At 36.4% G+C, this 19,003-nt stretch overlaps 1 long non-coding RNA gene across 3 annotated transcripts in view; it reads right to left on the bottom strand.

Moving 5' to 3' along the window:
- The window catches only part of LOC102900968, a 49,555-nt gene extending 32,736 nt beyond the window's left edge, over positions 1-16,819 (bottom strand). For all 3 annotated transcript variants that reach the window (XR_006584920.1, XR_006584921.1, XR_441103.4), the window contains exon 1: positions 16,651-16,819. This is a non-coding gene — a long non-coding RNA (uncharacterized LOC102900968). The remainder of the gene's footprint in view (positions 1-16,650) is intronic.
- Between the last annotated feature and the right edge of the window lie 2,184 nt (positions 16,820-19,003).

Below are 19,003 nucleotides of genomic sequence, written 5' to 3'. Positions count from 1 at the left end.
GAGTAGGAGTAAAAAAACAAAATTAATGATCGATTGTGCATGAGGTTAAAAGGTGCATGAAACATAAGTAAGTAGGGAACAAAGCAGCACGTGAAGCTGATTTAATAATGCAACTAATACAACTATAGTTCTGCTTATACTTTCAAAACAGGTTTAGGAACCAAGGGTCTCCCCTCAGCATTGGGAACAATGGCACCTATTTCATACCCATGACAAAGCCAGAAAGCACATGAAGAAGGAATTCAGATTAGAGAATGGAGAACCAGACGGAATTCCCAGATGGTTTTCCACCTGAAGTTTATAATGCTTCCAGACTTTTGATTTATGTGGGCTAATAAATTTCTTTTCATGTTTAAGCCCCTTTAAGATGGTTTCTCGTCATTAAAAGTATTATCACACGGTTGAATTTGCTTTTCTAGGATTTCTGTAAAATTTTCACATTTATGACAATGTGGGCTCTCCGTGATTCACAGAAAATTAATGTAATATGCACTCCCCTTGAACAGAAGCTTTGCTCTCGAGTTCTGATTGATTCTCAAATTCACAAGTCAAAATATGTTTCAACCAGGGCTAAGTTTACTTAGCCTCAAGATGGGGTATGTCGCAGGTCCATGCTGCATGAATGCAACAACAAATCAGAGGTCTTGAATTTCCTAAGTATGTCTTCTGATATGCTTACTTTATTAATTAGATGAATGTGGTCCCAAGAGGAAAGATAAGTCAAGTTTAAAACACTTCAATTCAGAGAAGCCGTAAACTCTGTGGATCCTTACAGCTTTTATATCTTGAAGAGGTATATGGTTGGCTCCCATTCTCCCAGTGTAGCAGAATCTCAATAATGTTAGTTGTTACTCAATAAACAAACTCAACAATGAAGTGCAAGTGTATGGTCTGGAAAATAGTAACCTTAGAGGTGTTCTGATTAATCTTGGGTCCAGTATGCTCCTATGATTCCTTGAGTTAATGTTTAAGGAGAATTTTAAGAAAGGTTAAATCCTTAGCTGTGCCTGAGACTAGAAGATAAATCATAGACCTGTTCTCAACTCTCTCTGTCAAATTAGTATCTTACGAATGTTAACAACAATAACAAAAATAATATTTGCTGGGTACCAAGTAAAGGCTTTACACATCATTGTATAATAAAGAATTTGACTAGCTTTTGTCCTCAGTTCCTGAGAGGTAGCCTCTAAAGCCATGGAATTTCCTGAGTGACAGGAGTTTCTGTGTTATTCATGGTGGGTTCTAATAGTTTAGGCTAATGAGATGACTTGTGGAGAGCCCCTAGGTAGTTTGTGCTCAAAAAATGCCTCAAGACAGTGGTAGACACTCCAGAAAAATGGACCATGTGATTAGATTGTTGGGGCTTTGCCCACATCATACCAGCCTGACGACCTTCACGGAAGGGAGGGAGAGCTGGAGATTGAGTTTAATTACATAGCAAACTATCAATCACCATGCCTACATAATGTAACCCCAGTAAAAACTGGGCACTGAAGCTCATATGAGCATCTCTGGTTAATGATATTCTATGCATATTGTCACTCATCAATGTGTAGGGAGGGTGATGCATCCTGATTCCATGGGGAGAGGACACAGAAAACTTCAGTTTTTGTGTGTGCAGGTAGAATATTTCCAGGCTTCCCCTATGTGTCTCTTCTTTTTGCTGGTCCTTGTTTGGATGCCTTTTGCTATAGTAAAACTATAAAAATAAGCATAGTGCTATCCTAAAACCCTCAGTGTTTAGCCTGTTGGTCAGAAGTGCTAGTGGCCTGGGAACCCTCAAGCTTACACTTGGTGTATGAAGTGAGAGCGGTCATATGGAAGATTGTGTCCTTGACTTGTGAAGTTGGCCTAACTCTAGGTAGTTATCATCAAGTCATTGTACATACATTTGTTCAATCTCTTTGTGTATGTATGTGTCATCTTAATAAAATATATAATAAACTGAAAAAAACTTTATAACTTATAAACAGATAATAAGATAGACTACTCAACCAAAAACATTTGAACAGAAGATATATAAACATCAAGTAAGTACATAAAAATATGTTCCATATTGTTAATCATTATTGAATTGCAAATTAAAATCTCAATGACATAGCACTATACAACCATTAGAATAACTAATATTTAAAAAGTATATATGTATGTTAGAGTTTATAAATTCCATTTGCAGATATGTTAGATAAATAAAACATACGTCCAATAAAGACTTGTATGTTCTGTTAATAATAAATGTATTCATAGTAGCCAAAAACTTAACTCAAATAAACATTCATAGATGAATGGATAAACAAATGAGGTATATTCAATAGCTTTATGTTTGCACAGTGTAAAGATTTTATCATTCTCTTCTTACATAGGTTAATAAGGATTCTGGGGTAAATAACATGTTGATGGTTGTCAAATATCATATTCCATCTTTTCTCCTTTTCATAGTTTATGCAATGAATTCCTTTTCATAGTCTCTAAGGATGTTTGCAGCAAAATGCTTATCTGAATTTTTCTTCTTGTGTGTCTTTTAGAAACATAAGCTATATTGCATAATAAAATTTCACTTCCCTGTTAATTTGAAGTCTATTTCTTCTATGTCTAAAAGTGTTTGGAAGATTGCAAGGGAGTACAGTGGAATAAATTTAAAGGCTGTCAGACCTAACTCCAAAACCTAATGATTGTGCTAAGCCAATTTAAAAATCTTTGAAGTTCCAATTCCTCATTTCTGAAAATAGAGGTAATTATACATATATCAGAATAGTGTTATGAGGAGGTCTGAGATAACATATGTAATACATATAGAAAAAATATTAGGTTCCTTTTTCCCTTCAGATTTAAATAACTTTGGGGCAAGGTAAGCAATCTACCTATTTTTATTGGTATAATCCTTTTAGGGATGGTAAAGTTATAGAGAGAAATCCACCTTCTTTCAATTTGTCCTCAGGGGCTGGGCTAATTTTTCAGTGGTCAATAAAGTGTCAGAACAATATACATGAGTCAGTGTGAGTGTGAGTGTGTGTGTGTGTGTGTGTGTGTGTGTGTGTGTGTGAGAGAGAGAGAGAGAGAGAGAGAGAGAGAGAGAGAGACTTTTATTTTAAAATAATTTCCTAATGGAAAAAGCTTTTGCAAATACCATCCTAAAGTTTTATTAATGCAACTTGTTTATTTGCAAAAGCCTTAAGTGCTTGGTATTCATAGATTCACAGGTTTTTAATGATGGGAAATGTAATTGACTAAGGGCCCTAGTCTTGCAAAATCCATTGTATGTTTGCTAGAGCTGCTCCCAGCCGGTGACTGAGTAGAAGAACGGGAATACTGAGTCTACTTTCTGGGAGACAGGAGAGTCCTCTAATGGTCATTTGACTCAAGAACTCCATTATTTTATTCTCCTGGTGCTTTGTTCTTTTTTAGCCTACGGTGAAAATTTCAAAAAAGAACTTTTTTGAAAGTTGATGCGCACTTCAGCGGAGCTTAGGGAAAACTTTCTTTGAAATTAATTGGTCTGGACTTCAGTGTTTGTGTTTTCTAATATTTATTTATTTGGGGGAGAGTGCAAGGGGGGGGGGAAGGGAATAGAGAGGGAGACAGAGGATCCCAAGTGGGCTCCACTGACAGTCCGACAGTAGTGATCCCGATGTGGGATTCGAACTCACAAACTGGGAGATCATGACCTGAGCCAAAGTCAGGCGCTTAACCGACTGAGGCACCCAGGCGCCCCTGGACTTCAGTGTTTTGTTGTTGTAGTTTGTTGGTTTGTTTCTGCTTATAAGTTGTATATTTATGTTTTGGTGGGGGAAAGGAGACAGAAAATAGTTCCTGTCATTCCCTGACCTGGGTTGTTGACACAAGCAAGTATTTTCCATTCTGTTTATATAGATCTATTGACTTGTGAGCAATAATAGTTCTTACTTTGGTTAAAGTGACTCTATTTTCTCACCAACGATGTCAGATTCGTGAATATTTCTGAGACTTCAATATTGCTCCCTCAGTGTCTTATAGGTGTTTCCCCACAAGATGGGATTGGGAAGATTGAAATAATCTGCTAGTCTTCTAGGTAGCCCAGCCACAACTGGAACACAAACTTTTGTGGCAGATCTGTGTTTATCCGTGTCATTTATTAATGGAAAGTACACAGCCTTTTGATTGCTGTTCTTCTCAGAACCAATAGTGTTAATTTCCCCTGTGGAACTTTAGATAGCTAACACACTTGCGTTTCCTTTTATCTACTCCCCCTCCCCTCAACATCTCAAACTTTGATATGCTCTGAGATTTGGGCTCCCGTGTGTTTATTGTCGTTTTCACATTTAATGTTATTGAACATTGAATGTTATAATACATGGTATATCATCTTAATGTTGCCATTTACTGTATAGCCAGCTTTACATGTTTATTACTTTAAAAATTAATTTAATGCTTGGTTGCCCCTATAAATATTTATTTTAAGCATCATACAGTGAGGTAGAAGTAAGACATATGATAGAGGATATAAGTCATATCTTTTGTGAAGTATATTTCATGAGTAGATGATAAAAGGAGTGAGGCTATGGGGCAGGCACAGGGCCACGGGGAAATGATCACTTCCACTCTCCTATAAATCATAGAGTTCTATGACCAGGTTATCTAAAAAATCCTCTGAGCCTGGAGAATCCATTAAAAAGAGGTTATCCTCAAATCAAAATCCTATAGACATCCCAGGAAACTGTATCTCCTGCTTCAAAGCATCTGTAGGATGACCATCAGTGTCTTTAGATTTTGAAGATCAAATTCCCTGGAATTGATCAGCTGAAGCTGCACCCTGTAAATACAATTACAACAAACTTATGTTTTCTCTCACCGCCCCCCCCACCGACCTTACCTCTACCATTTGATACTACTGAACTGTTAAGTTTTTCTCAAATTACATATCAGATAACATATAGAACTTCCTTGACTTACAATGGATGTATATCCCAATAAACCCATCATAAGTTGAAAATACTGTTAGGTCAAAAATGCATTTAATACACCTAACCTGCCAATCATAGCTTAGCCTAGCCTACCTTAAACGTGCTCAGAACACTTACATTAGCCTATAGTTGGGCAAAATCATCTAACACAAAGCTTATTTTATAACAAAATGTTGAATACCTCATGTGATTTGTTGAATACTGGACTGTAAGTGAAAAACAGAATGTTTGTATGAGTACAGAATAGTTGTAAGTGGATCGGTTGTTTACCCTTGTGATCGCATGGCTGCCTAGAAGCTGTGGCTCATTGCCATCGCCCAGCATCATGCTAACATAACACATATTGCTAGCCCAGGAAAAGATCCAAAATCAAAATCTGAGGTCTGGTTTCTCCTGAATGTGTATAGCTTTCACACCATTGTAAAGTTGAGAAATCATAAGTCAAACTGTTCTAAGTTGGTGACCATGTACCATTCAATTTAAACTAAAGATCTGCTTTAATTCACCTAGACTCTGGTCTTAAAATTCCAAGTAACAATTCTATATAGCAAATTAGTATAGGTAGTTTTTCTGTCAACTTCTAAAATTGTTCTATACTGGGATTTATTTTTCGATTTCCTCAGCTAGTTGTGTTTTTCTCATGGAAAGGAAACGATGAAGATTGTTTCTAATATATAGTTTCTAATTTCCTGAATTTTCAATCTTTCTGTTGCTTTGCTGAACAAATGGCAACTGGAATGACAATAGAGTTCTCAAATCCACTTGCTCTGTCAATGACCTCCAGCCATTCTTCTGTCTTAGCTACATCTTAGCATCTAATAGTGTACATGAGGAAGTCTGGCACTTGTTTGACTTTTGTCCTCAGTGAGTGTCTTTTTTTTTTCTGCCAATTTTCCAGAAAAACATACGGGTGAAGGTAGACTTCTGATGAGTCATGCTAATGAACAGAAGTTTGAAGAATCTTTCACTTATCCTTATAACTTAAGACTTTAAAGACTCTCTAGGTCCTTTGTATTTTGTCATTTTTGCCTATCATCCAGTGAATTCTCTTAATCTGAAGATTCACATTTTTACCTTAGTCAGGGTTTTATCTATTATGTATTTGACTATGTTTTCAGTTCCTTTGTTATTAAAAAATTAACAGTTGTAGATTGCATCATGTTTATATGCCTTCCATATACTTATTTTCTCATAGACTATATTTGTTTTTCTTCATTTTTGTTTCCACTTGTATTGTGGAGGGTTTGAGTCAATGGATTTGATTTTCTGTAATATTGATTCTGCACTTTTCTACTTCTATCATCATTTTTAGTTCACATCCAGTGTTTTCGTTCCTTAAATCATTTTCTTAATATTCTAATTTAGTATAATTATATTAGATTACAAATGTTGTATGTAAGCTAGATGAATTTTTATAAATATATAAAACTGTAGAACCACCACCCAATGACTCCCACTTCATCTCTATTACCATAGGTTAGTTTTGTCTGTTTCGAACTTCACGGAAAGGGATCACTTAATATGTCTTCTTCTGTGTCCAGCTACTTTTGCTTAATATTTTATTTGTGAGATTTTTGAATGCAGCAAGAGTGTGTTTATTTCCAATGATATCTAGTATTATTGTATGAATTTATTTATCCATTCTGTTGTTGATGGACATTTGGATTGTTTCAAGTTTGACACCAGTAAGAATAAAGCTATGCACATGTTTGAGATGTCTTGTTTCACATATGAGTACTTTTCTAGAGCTAAAATCACTGGGTCATGGTTGTATGAATGTATACCTTTGACAGGTAATGTCAAACAGCTTTCCAAAGTGTTTGTGCCACTTTATAACAGTGTCAACAGTTAATAAGAGTTCCACTTGCTCTACATTCTCACTAATGATCTCTTTCAAAACAGCCATTATTTGTGGTTTAGAATGGCTTGTTACAGTTTTATTTTTTCCCCAATGCATATTTCAATATAGGAAATATATTCAGTATATTCTTTTGTGCAGTGCCTATTCGAGCCTTTTGCCCTCTTTTAATTGGGATGTTTTGTCTTTTTCTTATTGATTTGAATGGATTCTTTATCCATTAAATTCTTCTTCCTAGCTGTCCCTTTTACTCAGATACTTTATGACCTTTTCCCCCACATCTTATGTATTTAGGACCCTTAAAATATTTAACTGTATTGAAATATCAAAGCACTATGTAAAATTTCCTTTCCATTTTGGGATACATCTTGCATGTAAGATCTTCATCTTTATAGATGTAAACAGTATGCCTCCCACTATAACCATGCTATGGACTGAATGTGTGTGTCCTCCCCATCATATCCATGTGTTGAACCTAAGACCCCAGTGTGATGGTGTTTAGAAGTGAAGTCTTTGGGGAGTGATTGGGTCACCCGGGCAGAACCATCATCAATGGGATTAGTGCCCTGCAAAAGAGGCCCAAGAGAGATCCTTTCTCCTTCTGCCATATGAAGTTACAGTTAGAAAGTGTCATCAATCAACTAGAAAGCAGGCCCTCCTCACCAGATGCTGAATCTACTGACACCTTGATCTTGGACTCCCCAGACTCCAGAACTGGGAGAAATAAATTTCTGTTGTTTATAAGCCACCTGGCTGTGTTATTCTGTTATAGCTGCTGACAAAGACTACAACCAGCCATGTAACCAAAAGTGTAGCTAATTTGTCTGTCTTCTACCTCAGAGTTCAAAAACATGTGTACCACCCACCACTTCTGTTTCTCCTTTCCAGTTAATAGTAGCATGACCAGACTAACACCCTATCTGTTGTGTCCTTTGGAGTATAATTATCCAAATTGTGCATATCTGATAAAAAGTCCCTTGAAGTTTGTGGCATGTGATTTTAATACTTCTGGAGAGGTTTCTCTTTCTCCTCTAACTTCTGTTTGGTCTTTTCAGTTAATTTTTGGTATAGGGTTCTTTGTAAGCCACTTCTTAAATTTCTATTTTTATCAGAATTCCCTTTCATGAGTGGCCTAGATAACTTTCTAAAACTCTGTAATTTGATACATCTAGATGATAGTTTATCTCTAATATTTCATTGGTGGTGGTGGTACTTGTGTGTATGTCTGTGTCCCTTTTGACTTTGTTTTGCTTTAATTCAGTCTCATACTCTATGGGCAAGATGGTATTTTGGGGTTATCTCTTCCCCATCACAAGATTTTTCCTGATACCTCCTCTGTTGATCTGACATTATTTCTTGCACACATAATCCCTCTTATGGTCGCATTATTGCCGCAAACTACTCAAGAATGTATGTTTTATATGCTGAAGTATTAGAGAAATGTTAACCAAACTGTCCCTGGCAAAGAAATTGAAGCACATTTGACTCTGAATAATTTTTAACTTTTTTATCCTTTCTTGCTTACAAAATCTATTTTGTTGAAATCCGTATATGGTATAAACATAACTAATGACTTTTTCTGTGTTAAAAAACATTGTCCTTTCTGAATACAATATCATATAATCTTTAGATTTAAGAAAGATGAAGTATAGCACCATGGCATTTGTATCTTTATATAATTATTTTCTAATCTTTATGAACCCTAAGGAATTGAGGCTGGGGAAAGTTCATTAAAATGAGTTAAAACTTACTCCTACCTTCGTGCTGTTTTTCTTGTTACCTCTGTATTGTTTTGGTAATCTATCAAAAAGTATCAACAAATCTCCTTTTAACAAAATGAGGGACTTTTTGTCTTTCTTAAATTGTTTTGTATCATTTGATTTTTTTTTTTCAAAACACAAGCTTATGTTAACATAGTGTAGTATAATATTACCAGAGAGCTCGCTTTTTTAGCAGTTTCAGAGAGCTTTAAGTTAGGGTCGTATTAATTTCCATAACACACATATCAAGCAAGTAGTGGAAACAACCCTTCACCAGGAAGTAGTTACCAGTACAAGGCTCCTTTCTGAGAGACTACACCTGAGCCACAGTGTAAAAGGGCTTAGCTCCAATAGTCTCACCTCCTTGTTCCACAGCAGATTATTTGAAGGAGAGAACTTGATGCCAATATGACTCATGAAATTCCCTCTCCAGACATTTTGAAATGAGATCCTAGGGGCTAAGTCCGTTAATTGTAGGAAACTGGGCTGCAATTATGCAGGTTTCCTTTCACTTCAGGGTAGCCATTATATGGTTCATATGAAAGCATATGAGTGAGGAGAGAAGCTGGTTTGTAGAAAGAAATGGAAGTGAGTACAGAAAAGGTTTGGAGATGAGAAGTTATGTGGCCATAGCATTCCCGTCTGATAATTGTTTATTTTTCTGTATTTTTCATATTTTCTGCAATTGGGTTCCTGAAGTTTCTGCAATTATTCCTGTTTTCTGCAGTTCTCTGTTAAGATACAGTGTTCTCTGTATCTTTATGGTGTATCTTTTTGAAAATCTAATTTGAATAGGATTTTTTTCCCAAATCAATGATTTCTGACACAGATAACTTTATTTTTTTTTCTTTTTTCAATGTTTATTTATTTTTGGGACAGAGAGAGACAGAGCATGAACGGGGGAGGGCCAGAGAGAGAGGGAGACACAGAATCGGAAACAGGCTCCAGGCTCCGAGCCATCAGCCCAGAGCCTGACGCGGGGCTCGAACTCACGGGCCGCGAGATCGTGACCTGGCTGAAGTCGGACGCTTAACCGACTGCGCCACCCAGGCGCCCCATATAACTTTAGAAATAAGACATCATGTGTTCTATCAGCTCTTTCATAAATCTGCTACAGTCTTACCTGTGAAGAATTAGGTTGTTCTCTCTCCTCCTGTATATTATTCATAATCCTGCTACACAAGTTACTATCTATATTGTCATCATTTATTTGAATATCTGTCTTTCTCATGAAAGGGCAAGCTTTTGTGCTTGGTATTCTCAGCACCTAGTATCGTGGTTGGCACATAATGTGTACACAACAACTTTTTGTTAATCAACAGACTAACCACCAACCGTGTGGAGTTCCACTCTTAGTTGCAGTTTGCTCAGAAGGAACCAGAATGAGAATTCCTGAAGCTCTCACAATTTGTAAAGTTTCTCTGTTCATCTCTAGGTTCCTTTGGTTGACCCGTACATCTGTTTAGTTTTCCTTTCCTGTCTTCAGTATTTTCTTGAGAAGTGCTTTCTCATTTATTGAGAAACAAAGTAATCTCAGCATTTTGAATATTCTTTTCTTTGTTTCTCTCTCAAACATATGTTTACATATGCTGTCACTAGAGGTAGTTTAAATAAATGCTATAGAGGTCTTTCCTTAAAAGAACACCCATTTTGTGGATGGCAAATATGTAAGATTGAGGAATCTGAAAACCCTCATGTACTCATCCCCCAGCTTCCACAACTATCAACACATAGCTAGTCGGACCTTCTCTACTCAATCCTCTCTTTAGAAATATATCATATTGACGGGCTGTTCATCCTTTTCTCTGGGTACTCTATTTCCCCATTCTTTATGGAAATTCTCATCGATTATTTAAAATAAGCAAATCCTAAGTAGCATGTCAATTTGTCTGTAAATACTTTACTATTATTTTCAGCAACTCTAAGATTTAAGAGTTCAGTATTTCCTCTTAGAGTCCAGTGGGCAACACCTGGGTGGCTTAGACAGTTAAGTGTCCAACTCTTGATTTCAGCTCAGGTCATGCTCTCACAGTCATGAGATGGAGCCCCACATCGGGCTCCACACTGAATGTGGAGCCTGCTGGGGATTCTCTCTCTCCCTCTCTCTCTGCCCCTCACAGGTTTGCGTGTGCTCTCTCTCTCTCTCTCTCTCTCTCTCTTTCTCTCTCTCTCTCAAAACAAATAAATAAACATTAAAAAGAATAAAAAGTCCAGCTGGTTGGTAATAATATATATTAGGAAATGAATTTCTAATAAATATTTAACTTAAGGTAGTGTGCTTTTAGTGATTTCTAAACATAAAAATTAAAATCTGATTGATTTTAGACAAATGGCAATGATTTGTAGCAAAAGGCAATTATACTAAAAGTGTATCAAATATTTCTTTATTATCCTTTTAGTCACTTCTCCTAAGTTTCTAGTCTCTCTCTCTTTTTTTTATTTTGCAGTTGACTAAGATCAGTGGAGACCTGCAACTGCTTTCCATTGTTGTACATTCCATTCTAGTGATATGTGACAATTCTCTAAAAGTTACATCGAAGTTCATATTGTATAGAAAACCTTATCCCGACATAATGATATGGATTCATGTTTCACTTGGCATAGTCCTTACGCGTTATCCTGGAAAGTCTTGCTCCAGCTGTTTCAAATTATTTTCATTTTATATGTCATGTTTAATAGCAGGGAGGAGACTATTGCTAATGGTTTTTTCTTAGAAATTAATCTGTCAACCTGGTGAAAATATGAAGTTAAAGCAGATGAACAGGGATTCTCCAATTTAACATTCTAAGCATATTAATTTACTTAGCAAAAGCGTAACAAGATTAAGTTAATCAATGAGAATTTCCATTAAGAATGGGGAAATGTCACACACAGAGAAGGGAATGAACAGCCCGTCAATGTGATATATTCATATAATGTTTTTTTTTAATGTAGTGATGGTTGAGTTCTAATCATGTGTCTTGGGGCTGGGGATAGACATAAGCAGGCCTTAATGTAACATTTCATGATGCAGTATTCTATACTGAGCTTGCATTTGTGACACTGAATGGGAGACCTTTTCCTTTGAGCCACATATAAAATATGCTTTCCATTTCTCTGATGGTTGTCACTGAAAGGATTTTCAAAAGTTGCTTTAGAACCTCAGAATTAGATCAATGTGTTTAGGAACCAGAATACTTTTTATTAATAAGAGTTTGAAGAAACTCCTGTGAAAACAATAGGATTTTTAATCACTGGCATAAAATTGTAGATTCCAGGGCAAAGATCATATGGTGTAATGATATTCAATGTGTAACAGACAGGTTTTGATGTTTCAGTGCCTTCAGTTGTTAATATATTGCTTCTTCTGGTGTTGAATCTGCCAAATACTTCCTGTCACTTTTACGCTAGTCTGCCTTCCCTGAGCTTTTATTTTCTTGGGTTTCTGTTCAGTTAACCCAATCAAGCAAATCCAGAAGCAGATGAGCCTCCTTCTGACGCATGGTCAGAAGGTCAAGAATAGTGTATACTGTGTCACCATATCTACATCATTCACCTCACTCCATCCCATCATGTAGGTATTATATCATTACGTATCATTACAAGAGGGTGAATATAGTATCACATAATATTTTGAGAGACCAAATTCACCTAATGTTCATTATAGTATATTGTCATAATTGTTCTATTTTATCATTGTTGTTCATCTCATCCTGCACCTCATTACAAATTAAACTTTATCATAGATATAAAGGTATATATCTGGTTCAGTACCGTCTATGGCTTCAATCATCTGCTGAGGATCATGGGAAATATCCCCCATAGATAAAGGAGAACGACTGTATTTCTCAGCTAATGATTTATTTCCTATGCTCTTTAATTCACTCCTCTTTTTTACTCTTAACACAACTCTCACACTGAAGCATTAACTTAAAAGCTACCATAAATTACTTTCAATTTTTCTATGTTTTTATTTTCCATAATTTTAATATGGAATATGAATAGCTTATGAGCACCAAGTCAAATTGAGATGTACAGCATTAGTGTTGAGTACAGGTTAGCTTAATTTATCTCTTGTGATATATGGATGGCTCTCTAATGTGGAGAGTGGTCATATTCCTATCTTTCAATCTCCATCTGTAGCAACAGATACTTGCCCCAGCTTTTCTTTTTCACTGTACACCTCAAAACACATATTTTTGGATTTTTAGACCTCCCCCTGTAAAGAAGTATGAAATAGATTATTTTTGTTGAAATGGGAAAGAGACATATGTTAAATGTTAGAAAGGAACATGTGATTGTTTTTTTCATCCTTTGATACCAAAACTGGGTGTAAAAGGTGGAGTATTTATTAATGCATAATATGAACTGGGTAAATAAAAATATTATTTTCTCCTACCAAAACAGTAATTTCACTTCTGAATCAAAGGAAAAACAGATGAAGGGGAAAAACTGAAGCACAAAATAATTCACTTCAGCATTTTTATGATAGCACAAAATGAGAACCACTCAAATGGTACATTAAAAGGGAAAGGTTAAGTAATGGTTAAGTACATTTTAGGACAAGCGTTCAATAGGCTATTGGTGTTCAATATGCTTTCAATATGCTGTCATTTAAAATATGACACCACGGGGCATCTGGGTGGCTCAATCGGTTAAGCATCCTACTTTGGCTTAGGTCATGATCTTGCGGTCTTTGAGTTCAAGCCCCGTGTTGGGATCTGTGCTGATAGCTCAGAACCTGGAGCCTGTTTCCGATTCTGTGTCTCCCTCTCTGCCCCTCCCCCACTTGTGCTCTGTCTCTCAAAGATAAATAAAACATAAAAAAATTCTTCAGAAAATATGACAGGGAAATTTAGGTAAATCTCATGAAAATTACCAAGTATAATCACTATTATATAAAAAAAAAGGAGTTTTATGTAAAACAAAATAAAAATGTCATTTTAAGTATTTACAGTGGTTACGTTTGGGCATATGATTGTGGCTAGTCCATCTCTTTTGCTTTCTTTTTTTTAATTTTTTTTAACATTTACTCATTTTTGAGAGACAGAGACAGAGTGTGAGTGGGGGAGGGGCGGAGAGAGAGACACAAAGAATCTGAAGCCCGAGGAGGGGCTTGAACACACAACTGTGAGATCATGACCTGAGCCTAAGTTGGATGAGATCATGACCTGAGCCTAAGCTCAACCAACTGAGCCACCCAGGTGCCCGATGTCTTTTACTTTCTTACACTTCCCAGTTTTCTATTACACAAATGCACAGGCACCACTGAAACTCTCTCTTGGAGAAGGTTAAACAGCTTAGTGTAAATTACTGCCACTCTGTAAGCTTAATTCAATTTATGTGACCTAGAACAGCAGCCTACCATCAGAATGAAAATGTAATTATTTAATTATTTTGAGTTATCTGATGTAGGGAATATAGTAAACATGAAGAAGATAACCTAGGTGAGGGACGATATGCTTATGCATTGTAAAATTCTTTCAACTTTGTTGAAAACTTTTAAAAATTTTTATGCTACAATGTTGGAAGGAAAACAATTGATTGATTGCAGTCAATCCACTTCTAGATAAGCTTCCAGAGGATCATTTCTTTCCAAGTTGGAAGCTATTAGTATATACTCCATTATTATTCATTTTATATTTCTGCTTTCTCTGGTATAATTTATGTAGATGCAAAAAAGTCAAGTATTAGGAGTTAGGCAAGTCCGTCTGTGACATGCGATGATTTTTTTCTTGTGCTGTTAGTCATCTTGACTCTAAATTTGCTTCTCTTGGTTAATTATGATATTTTATTGCATTTTCTCCTAAACACTATATTCTGTACTATTTGCCTTTAACATTTTATTCATATGTAGATGTAATATTTGAAGAATTTGTTTACAGAGAAGCAAAAGTAGGTCTTTCACAAATACTATTACTATAAATACATGTATTCACATGTATGAAATACGTCTGTTACATGCAGTTATACAAAACAAACATTAAGAAGATGGTAGCCAGCTGTTCTCTCTTCAGTAATACTAGAATGAGTAGAAATGGGATAAATACGTAGCAGAAAGGATTCCATTATGTGCTTGCATTTAATTTGGAGACAATGCACATTTCAGTGTAGTGGTGTGTATGTAAACTAAATATAGAAATAATTGGTCTGAGAAATTCTATCTGGGTATTCATGTTTACTAAGTTGACATGTTCAAATGTAGAATTTTTCTTTTTCTAAGCTCATAAATTGACTGAAAAAATGCGATAGACTGTATATACTCAATAACCTTCTAGGTAAAGGGAAGATAAAAATATCTCATTCCTGGTATACTTGTTCTTTTCAAATTTTTAAGTCATAGCTTCGTTTTTAAGCCCACAAATTTAAAAAATGAATTAGGCCAGTCCTTATCAAGGAGGACACGGATGACCTATGCAAAGATCCATAAGTGTGTCTTTCTAAATTGGCATTATGTTTTGGTCAATAGTTGGTGCTAGACTTTAGACCAATCCTTTGAAGTTATAAACTTGTTAGGATTTTTCTTTACTCAGTGTAGTAAAAAGGAAATTAACCAATGATATAAATTTATATTTAATCTTCCTAAATACAATTTTATCTACAGACTTCCTTTTGGTTCCTTGCATATAAACACATTAGCTGTCATTATAACAAAATCCCTCTCTTACAAAAAATATTTTATATACACAGAGCCAGTGTATAAATTTTCTAAAAGATGAAAGTTTAATACTAACCTGTATAATGCAAAAATGTATTTGTATTACTTAGCATTAAATATGGTTATACATAACAGAAAACTCCAAATAATCAGAGAAATATATTTCTCTCTCACATTCAAGATATCTCACATTTAAGAAGCCAGTTCAGGCTTGTTTTGATATTCCAAAAGAGACCCAAATTCCTTCCATCTTGTTGTTCCACTATATATGTTGTTCCACTATATATATATATATATATATATATATATATATATATATATACACACATATATATATGTATATATGTATATACATATACATATACATATATACATATACATATACATATGTATGTATACATATACATATGTATATGTATATGTATACATACATATGTATATGTATATGTATATACATATACATATATATATGTGTATATATATATATATATATATATATATATATATATATTCCATTGTCAAGGGATAACTCTTTGATCCCAGATGGCTACTGATGTTTCAACCATTATATTTGCATCCCAACCAACAGGGTGGAAGAAGGCAACAGAGCATACCACTTTCTGTTATGTACACTTCCTGCAAATTTCGCACAACACTTTAGCTTATATCTCATTAGTTTAGTCACGGTGACTCCTAATTACAAAGGAGACTGTGATATGTGATTTTTATCCCATCCAGACATGTATGAGGCTGAAAATCAAGACTCTTTTACTGTGGTAGATAGAGTAATGTCTCCTAACCTCAAAGATATTCATGTCTTAATTTTCTCAACCTACAAATATGATAGGAGAAGATAGGATTCAGTAGGCAGAGAGGGAAAGGTTAGTACCTGAGGTCTCTGGGTGGAGAAAAACACATATTGTGGAACAATGCTGGGAGTATCTGACTACAGCAAACCCCTTTTGGCATAAGGTCCCTCTTAAGAATGTAGTAAACACCAGCTACTCCCCCTCAGATTTCCTTCAGGAATTTGACAGTCAAAGTGCATAGCTAAAAAAGGAAACCATAAAAAACAACTTGTTATATGAGGGACAGTATGACCAATCTGACTCCTCACACAATGGAGTCGAGCCAATAAGGAATGGACAATGCAGCACCTAGAGTTATCCAGCCAGTAAGGGTAGAGTCTGAAAAGGAACAAGAGGGAAGGGATGAGGGTGCTAACCAAAACCCTTATAAAACAAGGACCCTTGCCTATAGTTCGTGGGCATTTCCTTTCAAATGTCCCCTCTCTGTAAAGAGAGCTTATCTACTATTCTTACTTTCTAATCTTATACCCTAAGAAACTATGCCTGCTGCTCATTTTGTGTCCACCTCTTCATTCTTTGAAGCAGTGAGACAACGAAACCCGGGTATTGAGGTAAAAAATCCTGCAACACAAATTTGCTACTTTACCTGACAGAAGAGATTTTTGTTGGTGTGATTAAGAATCTCCAGAGGAGATTCTAGGTGGGCTCAGCATAATCACAGGGTCCTCATAAAGAGTGATGCTAGTTCAAAGGAGACGGCTGTTATAAGTGAAGTGTTGGAAGATGGAGGAAGGGGTGAACACCCACAGAATGCAGGTAGACTTCAGATGCTAGAACTTAGAAGGCCATGGAATCTCCCATGGAGCTTCCAAAAGGAACCAGCCCTGCCCAAACTTTGTTGTTTTAAGCCACAAGTTTGTGACAGATTTTTAGAGCAGAAAAGGAATATGCTGTACTTACTGAAGAAAAAAAAAAAGGAATAAATATCAAGCCTATCAACAGTCTGCCATGCATTTTCAGTGACATGTTCATATTTTTGGTCTTTGGATCCATCTGAATTCTTTCAGATATTTGGATTCAGCAATCTGTACTATTGGTAAATGAGCAAATACTCTAATCTGGTAGCCTGAGTACTTAGGTCCAGGTTAAACCCGTGGTAATTAATGGGCGTACAGGAGTCATGCAGCCACTAATGCTGGGGGGGAATGCCTCTCTCAGGGGCTTGTTTAGTATTTGTGTGCAATTCCTCCAGCCCAGCATAAGCCAGTCAGTCAGTGTGACCTAGAGTCAAGGCCAGTGAGAGAGCTGTGGCCACAGGAAGACTTTTGGGTCTGGGGGAGGAGGAAAATCAGGGTAGTGGCTTAGAGTTTGACATCCTGGCCCTTTCTGTTATGGTTGATGGTCTGCTTCCCAGCCTCTCCTGTTGTCTGTCTGAATATACCCATTCCCACGTCCACCGCCAGACAATTTCTGTGTGGTAATCTCACCTCAAATGCTACTCCTTTCTTTGGCAGGAAGTTTGGTTGTTATTCTTGACCATAGACCAATTTCCCAACTCAGATTTTATATATTTTGTGAATATTAATCTTCCGTTGTTAATTTAAGACTTTGTCCTCTGGTAGACAGAGTATTGGGTCCCCAGAGATGTTGATGTCCCGGTTCCCTAGGAATTGGAAATATGTTACATTATGTGACAAAGATGAATTTTGATTGCAGATGGAATTAAGGAAGCTAATGAGCAGATGCTGACATTACCCTGGATTAACAGGTTGGAGGTACAAGGTTTCAGGGTCTGAGGGAGATATGGTTTGGGAAAAATGACCAGAGAGATTCAACCTTGCTAGCTTTGAATATGGAAGAGGAGGCCATGAGGCAGGGAATTTGGGTGGCCAAAGGAAGGAAAAAAAAGAGATTCTCCTCTAGACCATTTAGGAGAAAGCAGCCCTGACAACATCTTGATTTTAGCTCACTGGGACCATTATGAACTTCTGACCTCTGAAAGTGTTGGATGACACATTTAGGTTGTTTTAAGCCACAAAATTTGTGGTAATTTGTTATAGCAGCAATAGGAAGTAATTTTATTTAAAAGATGTATTAAAAGTCTTATTTATTTAAAAGACTTGAGAGATTAGAGGTTAAAGCATTGCACAAGGGGAGACATTTGAAAGTACAAAGATCCTTGGGCACCTGGATGACTCAGTTGGTTAAGGATCCTGTTATGGTTCAAGTCATGATCTGATCTCACGGCTTGTAAGTTCAAGCCCCACATCAGGCTCTCTGCTGCTGGCACAGAGCCCACTTTGGGTCCTCTGTCCCTCTTTCTCTCTGCCCCTCCCCACTCGCGCACACTCGTTCTCTCTAAAAATAAATAAACATTAAAAAACAAGTCCAAAGATCCCACTGATTGAAGAGAGCATGTATAGACGATAACACTTGCACAGCAGATTTTGTTTCACTATTTCTGACCTCAAAGGCAAAAAGAGAAACATCTTTATTTACATAGTTTTTTGGGTTCTGATGACATCAGGCAAATACACCTGAAAATGGACATTTTTCTTTGGACTGTACCAGAGCTGGGATTTATTCAAGTGACCTCGTTTAGAAAACACTGAGGAACACTGAAGACAATTGTTTTAACCAGGGTTTAGGAAAAGATAATGGAGTTTTCTCTTTGGGTCCTGAGGGAGCAAAGTCTTTGTTGTGACACATGAAAGCAACTCAGAGAAGCTTCAAGATTACATATTCAGGACTTTGCTTTTGAAAATCTTACTTCATGTGGAGATACTGCCTGGCGAGAGACCTGAAAGAAAAGTTAATCCAGCTGATGAAAAGTCAATGTTCTGGGTACACGGAGAGTAAAGCACATGATTTCCTCTTCAGGAAAGAAGTCTTTAGGCAGAGAGGAGCTCAATGAAAGTGGAGCACCTTCTGCTCTTGGAACATTCCAGTGAAGGAGAAAGGTAAGGGTCCTCCTTCCCCAACAAAGGGGAGGGTACCAT

This window comes from Felis catus, chromosome C2, assembly GCF_018350175.1.
Source record: "Felis catus isolate Fca126 chromosome C2, F.catus_Fca126_mat1.0, whole genome shotgun sequence".
Taxonomy (NCBI): domain Eukaryota; kingdom Metazoa; phylum Chordata; class Mammalia; order Carnivora; family Felidae; genus Felis; species Felis catus.
Note: the sequence above shows the minus strand (reverse complement) of the source record. Positions and strands in the feature narration are given on the sequence as shown.